The sequence below is a fragment of the Buteo buteo genome, chromosome 11, assembly GCF_964188355.1.
Source record: "Buteo buteo chromosome 11, bButBut1.hap1.1, whole genome shotgun sequence".
NCBI lineage: Eukaryota > Metazoa > Chordata > Aves > Accipitriformes > Accipitridae > Buteo > Buteo buteo.
The window spans coordinates 13,750,511-13,756,510 of NC_134181.1; the positions used below are offsets into that span (position 1 = coordinate 13,750,511).

Here is a 6,000-nt window from a genome sequence, read left to right on the forward strand (position 1 = left end):
AAAGATTTGAGTGATAGGAAGGGGGGGAGAGAAAAAAAATCTCCACAGGAATAATCAAATCCGGTTTAAACAAGTAAAAATATAGTTTCTAATATTAAACTAGAAAAGAAAACATTCTTCTCCAAGCGAACGTGCAGAGGCGCTTAGCCAACCCCTTCAGAAAGGGTCTAAAAGCAGCCAGTCCTTTTTATTTCGAGCAGTGAATGAGCCCAAACAAGGCTTCTAAACTTAATTATGACACTTAAAATAGTCTTTTTCCACATAAGCGGGGAGGCTCGCCGCTGCTATCTGTATCAACCGGTCAAATCAGCTCAGCAAACACGGCCCCTGTTGGATTTATTTTAAACTGCACGGGGGGGGGGGGGGGGGCGGCGGCGGCGGGGGGGAATGCACAGCCCCGCAGAGCGCTCCAGCCGCGGGCGACCGGGCGGCCGCGCCCGCCCCGCCGGGCCCGCGCCCCGCACCCGCCCCTGCCCCGCGTCGGCGGAGCACCGCCGCGCCGCACCGCTCCGCGCCGGGCCCCACCGCGCCGCCGCTCCCCGGCCCGGTGGTAGCTGAAGTGAAAGCGAAGGGATCTGACAAATCACGTCTCCGCCTCGACACTGTATCAGACACGGCCATATCCGCCGCACGCACCCCGAAACAATGCCCGCCGCGCAGGCAGGCGGCGGCCGGAGCCCTCCCCGCCGCGCCCGCCCCGGGCGCCGGCACCCACGGCCAGCGCGGGGCTCCGCGCAGGCGGACCGTGCCCCCGGCCCCGCCGCCGCGGCGGGGGACGCCGGCAAGTAACTTTTCGGATGGAGCCCGTGCGAGCCGCCCCGCAGGATCGGCGGACCCTCCGAAAAAAAAGCATAAATCTTCCCGACCTTTTATTTTGCGTTAAAGTTCACAGGCGGCACCGCTCCCCTCAGCCCCTCTCCCCCCCTCACGCACACGGACACACACATATTAATTATTTGCAAAACTGCAACAGATGGGCGCATTAAAATCTGGATTCTTTCCTACACAGCATCAAAGAATCTCTCCTTCCTCCCCCCCTCCCCGTTAATCCCGCCGCCGGCCCGGTGCCCCCCCCCCCCTCCGCTTCCCCGGCCCCGCGCATCCCCCCGCGCAGGAGAGCGAGGCCGCTGCCCCGCGCAGGCAGCGGTGCCCCCGCGGCCCTCCGCGCCCGCGCACAGCGCGCCGCCGGGAAGGGGATGCTTCCCCCCCCCCCGCCCCGGGGATTGCCATTTAAGTTTCCTCCTTAACCTGTTACTTTCTCCGGGCGCTGACAAAAGCCCCGGCGGCGGGCTGGCAGGTGCCTCCCCGCTCCCCGCGGCGCCGCCGGGCGCGCTCCGCTCCCCCCGAAAGGGCTGAGACCTGGCCTGACATTTAGTGCCTACTTGAATGTCACAACGCTCCTCGCAGCATTATGCACGGCTCCTATTCATAAGAGGTCGATTAGAGCACAAAATGGCAGGTCTCTTAGGCACTTGAATCTCACAAGTTTGACACATGGTATGCATCAGCTAACTTTGATTAAAAAAAAAAAAGAGGGGGGGAGTTTACAAATTACACCGCGATTAGCCGGGATCCTAAGGGGGGAGGGAGGGAGGGAGGAGGGGGGGGGGGACCGCGTTTAAAGTCACTTCAGCAAAGTTTGCTCCGCAGCAACCCTTTAAAACAAAAAGTTTCTGGGCAAGTTAAGGGCAGGGTCGGTGCGGGCTGGGGACGGCGGGCGGGCGGGCGGCCCCCGGGCAGCGCCGCGGCCGCCGCCGCCGGCACTCGCCTCGCCTCGCCTCGCCCGCCCGCTCCTTTTTTGTAAAGTAACGGTTTTAAAAGAAGCGAGAGAGAAAGAGGAAAAACGTAGGGTTTTCTTCAGGCTAAGTTCTATAGCGCCATTCAATGGCTTCTCCGCTCCTTTCATTATTTTCTGCTTTTCCCCTGACAGCCCTGCTTGCAAACGTCACTGCTATGGATATTTAATTATACTGTATTTTTTTAATCACGGTGGAAAACGCAGGCCCCATTGCGATGATTAAAAAGAAATAAAAAAAAAAAAAAAAAACAAACATACTCCGGACTGACTTTGGAGCCTCTTTGATGGCTCACGGGAGCCTCCCGGATCCTCAAAAACCCCCTTTTTACCTTTGTCTTTCTTACCTTAAAATTTAAAGCAAAGCGTAGAAGAAACTCCCGCACGTAAACGGAGCGTTGTAAAAGATTGTGTTCAATGAATAATGAAGCATGTCCACATGATTGACTTGATCATTTTCTTGTGCGGAGGGGGAAAAGTGCGGCGCGGGGCTGCCGCGGCCGCCCGCTCCGGGTAGCCCTCCCAACTGCTTCCAGCACATCCCGAGCAAAGAGCGCTTTATTTTAATCTGTCTCTTTTCAGAATAACCCCCTTCATTGATACTGATCACCCAACATCACAAGACATCCCCATCTCTCAGCGTGGACTCCCCCTATCTGGTAGGTGAAATGCATTGTACCATTAAAAAAGCACTCCATTGTCGTCTTGGCATAATTCACAGCAACTAGATAGGTCTTGCGGCATTTAGCTTTGATGAGCCAAAAGCTGAACCCTTGATATAATAATCTACAAAGAATGGTCTGTGATCGTCCATTTTTTCTCCCTGTCTAGCAACTAAGAAACCATTTAACACGGCGCAGCTTGGTCGTGACCTTGAGCCCGTGTAAACACCCCGAGGAGCCCGCGCCGCTCCGCAGCCCCACGGCCAGCGCCGCTGCCCGCGCCCCGCGCAGCCCCCGCGCCCGCGCAGCCCCCGCGCCCGCGCCCCGCCGCCCCTGCCCGCGCCCCGCAAACCCCGCCGAGCCCCCGGGGGCAGCGCCGGGCTCCACAAAGCGCCCTTCTTACCTGCTCCCGAAACTATGCAAAGTCTGTTTCTCCTAAAAAAAAAAAACTCCCGGGGAAACCTTGGTGGACAGGGGGACCGGAGCATCAGTCACCGCTCCGGCGTTTAAGAGAAGTAATCAGCGATAAAGTGACGTTGATCTGCACTGTAACCTTGTGGCGTATTTAATGTAAATAAGCCAGTTATGTTGCCAATCGCATGCATACAAACACATAAAGGTCCTCAGCGTTGCATTTTGATTCTTTCCATTAGAGCCGACTTTATTTACATACACTATTTAGGGGATCATGATAATTCTAAAACAATACTAGTGCCAAATGATTATGAAAATATGATTTTAATTAATCACGTAGTAGGCAAGGAAATTAGCATACGGTAATTAAACTTAGAGAAAAACGTCATGGAGGTTCTCTGCCTTATGGGTTCGGAATAATCATTAAACGATGGGTTTTCAGGACTTAATTATCAAACAAATAACTTTTTTAAAGCAACTTTACAAGGTTTATCCGCAGGGCAACGATTTAGTAAATAATATATAACCAAGCAAACAAGGTGCAAATGTGACTGGTGAAATAGGTTGTGTTTCTACAAAGCAGAAGGGGGGGGGGGGGAAGCTGAATAATGCAATTATGGATTCTGTGTCCCATAGTTGACAAAAGCATGGTGCCTCAATAGACTCTTTGTTATGGGATTATATAATGATTGTGGTGTAATTATGGGAAAAAAGATTTAGTAATAATAAAAAGTATCAAAATACACCAATGAGCAGCTTGTTTTAAAGAAAAGGCTTGCATGTGACATTAGGGGCATGTTAATAACAAAAAGGCAGGATCCGAAAGGGTTGACAAATAAAAAAGACTGTGATGCGCATGATTAAGAAGCGATGGAGACAGATTGATTATTCAAAATGCCGAGCCACAGGGACACTTAAAACATTGATTCAGGTAAGACTAGTTTCATCTTGACTGAAATGAGTTCCCTGAAGATGACTGGCATACATTTTAAATCAGTTTACTACATAAAAAGCATAACATCACAAGCTGAAACCTTCCAGTTAAAATAGGAGTCCAAGAAAAAAAAAAAAGTTTATGTTTGTGGCAATTCCCAGAGGGACTATGGAATTGCAGAGGAAGGGGTATAGATTAATTAGCTTTTCCTAAAAACTGGACTTAAATGTACCCATCTTTTATAATCCCTAGCCTCTGTTTCTGGAGCCTGTGGTCCAATCCCACTTCTGCAGGTTATGGGGGTGATATTAATAACCCTGAAGGTACAATAGGACTCTTTTTTTCCTGGAACTGCAGTAAATTAACTTTCTATAATAACTGAAAAATTAGCTAGATTTTTCCAATTGGTTTTTTTTAAGTGAAGTTTATAAATAGTTGTTCAGAGCTATTCCATGTTTAAAAAAAAAAAAAAAGATTCCCATGCCTATACGAAAAAGTTTAGGAATTCACTCTGCATTTTCCAATTTGATGTGTCTGAAATTCTCTTTGAACAAATTCCAAAATACAAGTTTTTTCTATAGAAATTAGCATAGCAATCACATCAATAATATCACTATCTCTATGGGAATGATAACTGGAGCAGTGGGGGTGTTCTTTATTTCAATTCTTCGTGGATCAACTGATTATATTCTGTCTTCTTTTGAACTTGTTATTGTAAGTCAAGTGATTCTTTATAAGTGACAGCCCTGACAAAGAGACGAGGATGGGAAAGCAGGTCGAAAGGAAGTCGCCATATGGACTTTAAAAAAGGCACTTTTTAAACAAGATAATGGGGAAATGGATGTTGCCTTTTAACCCTGTCAAGGCTGAACATTATTAGCAGTCTCACAGAAGAATAAGCTATACCTTTTTTTAAAAAATATCAGATTTCACCTTATGATTTCCATGACCTAGGGCTTCATAAGACAAACCACATAGGAGGTGATGGCATTTCAGAGGCAGGGGCCAAATCAAGCATCTGGAATCACTGGCAGACAGGAGATTTCAGAGCACCGCACAAAGAGTTACAGAAGAATGAGAGCTCAGGAAAACCCCATGGTTCTTTTTCCTGAGACAAAGATAAGAATATTGACTAGAGATAGGTGAAACGGCAACTGACAGCAGAGGAGCTTTAGACATCTAACTGGGATTTCCTGTTCCTCTGGTGTAAGTGCATGATGCTCATTTAATGACAACGAATGGAGTGAAAACAAAACATGAGCATGAGGGCTTTGACTCTAATCCTTGCAAAAATTGAAGTATTTCTCCTCCTCTTTCTGTTCTGGAGGGAACAGGAATTTCCCTCCAGAAACATACAAGTGGACAGAGATTAAGAACCATCTCCCAGGAAGCTGAGATTAAGTATTAAACCCTTGCTAAACTAAGGGCAGAGCTGTGGTCCACCACTGGTGAATGTCCAGTCAATTTTTTATTTTTTTTTTGTAGTCAGTTGGATGGTCCAGATGACCATCCAACTCAACTCTACAGGATGAAAATGTCAACCAAAGACTTCTCAAAATCTGGAAGAGCAGGCTACTATGGGCAGGCAATGGTGCTGTCAGGGAAGGATGCTGTTAACAAGACTGATCAAAACACTTTTGCCTAGGGCCTCATAGACATGATTATTTGGGCTGGGATGGCCTAGCCTTCACAAAATGGACCATGAAGAGACAATGCAGGTCCATGAGCTGAGTACATCCTGAAGACAAGAGACTTCCAGATTTTATTTACTCAATAACAAGCTCCAGCACCTAAGCAATGTATACTGATTAGATGGGATTCAGAAGATCTCAGACGTGAGCTCAAGGAGACTTTGTTCCAACGTCTCTCAGAATTCATAATATTCCCAGACACCATCAGCACTTTTGTAGTTCCCTCCAGTATTCCTTCCTATTCCACCCCACATTTTCAATGCTGTTCCTTTCTTCTCCTCTTGCATCCAGAGAAAGGTCTTTTCTCTTCAAAGCCTTCATGTCCTCCCAACTGTCCCCAGCTACTTCTCCAACTTCTTTGGTTGATTTTATTCCCTTCTGTACCTCCTCCATGAGTAGGGAGGAATACACTGCTTTTTTAAAACTAGGCAAAGACACTACAGAGGAGAGAGGGAAAGAGCAGAAGAGATATACGTTGTTTGCCTTACTCTGCAAGGTTCTTGC

General features: G+C 48.1%; 1 long non-coding RNA gene across 1 annotated transcript in view; it reads right to left on the minus strand.

The window, feature by feature from the left end:
* LOC142036688 (uncharacterized) overlaps positions 1 to 2,430 on the minus strand; it is a 104,140-nt gene extending 101,710 nt beyond the window's left edge. The window contains exon 1 of the long non-coding RNA XR_012652199.1: positions 2,143 to 2,430. This is a non-coding gene — a long non-coding RNA (uncharacterized LOC142036688). The remainder of the gene's footprint in view (positions 1 to 2,142) is intronic.
* Between the last annotated feature and the right edge of the window lie 3,570 nt (positions 2,431 to 6,000).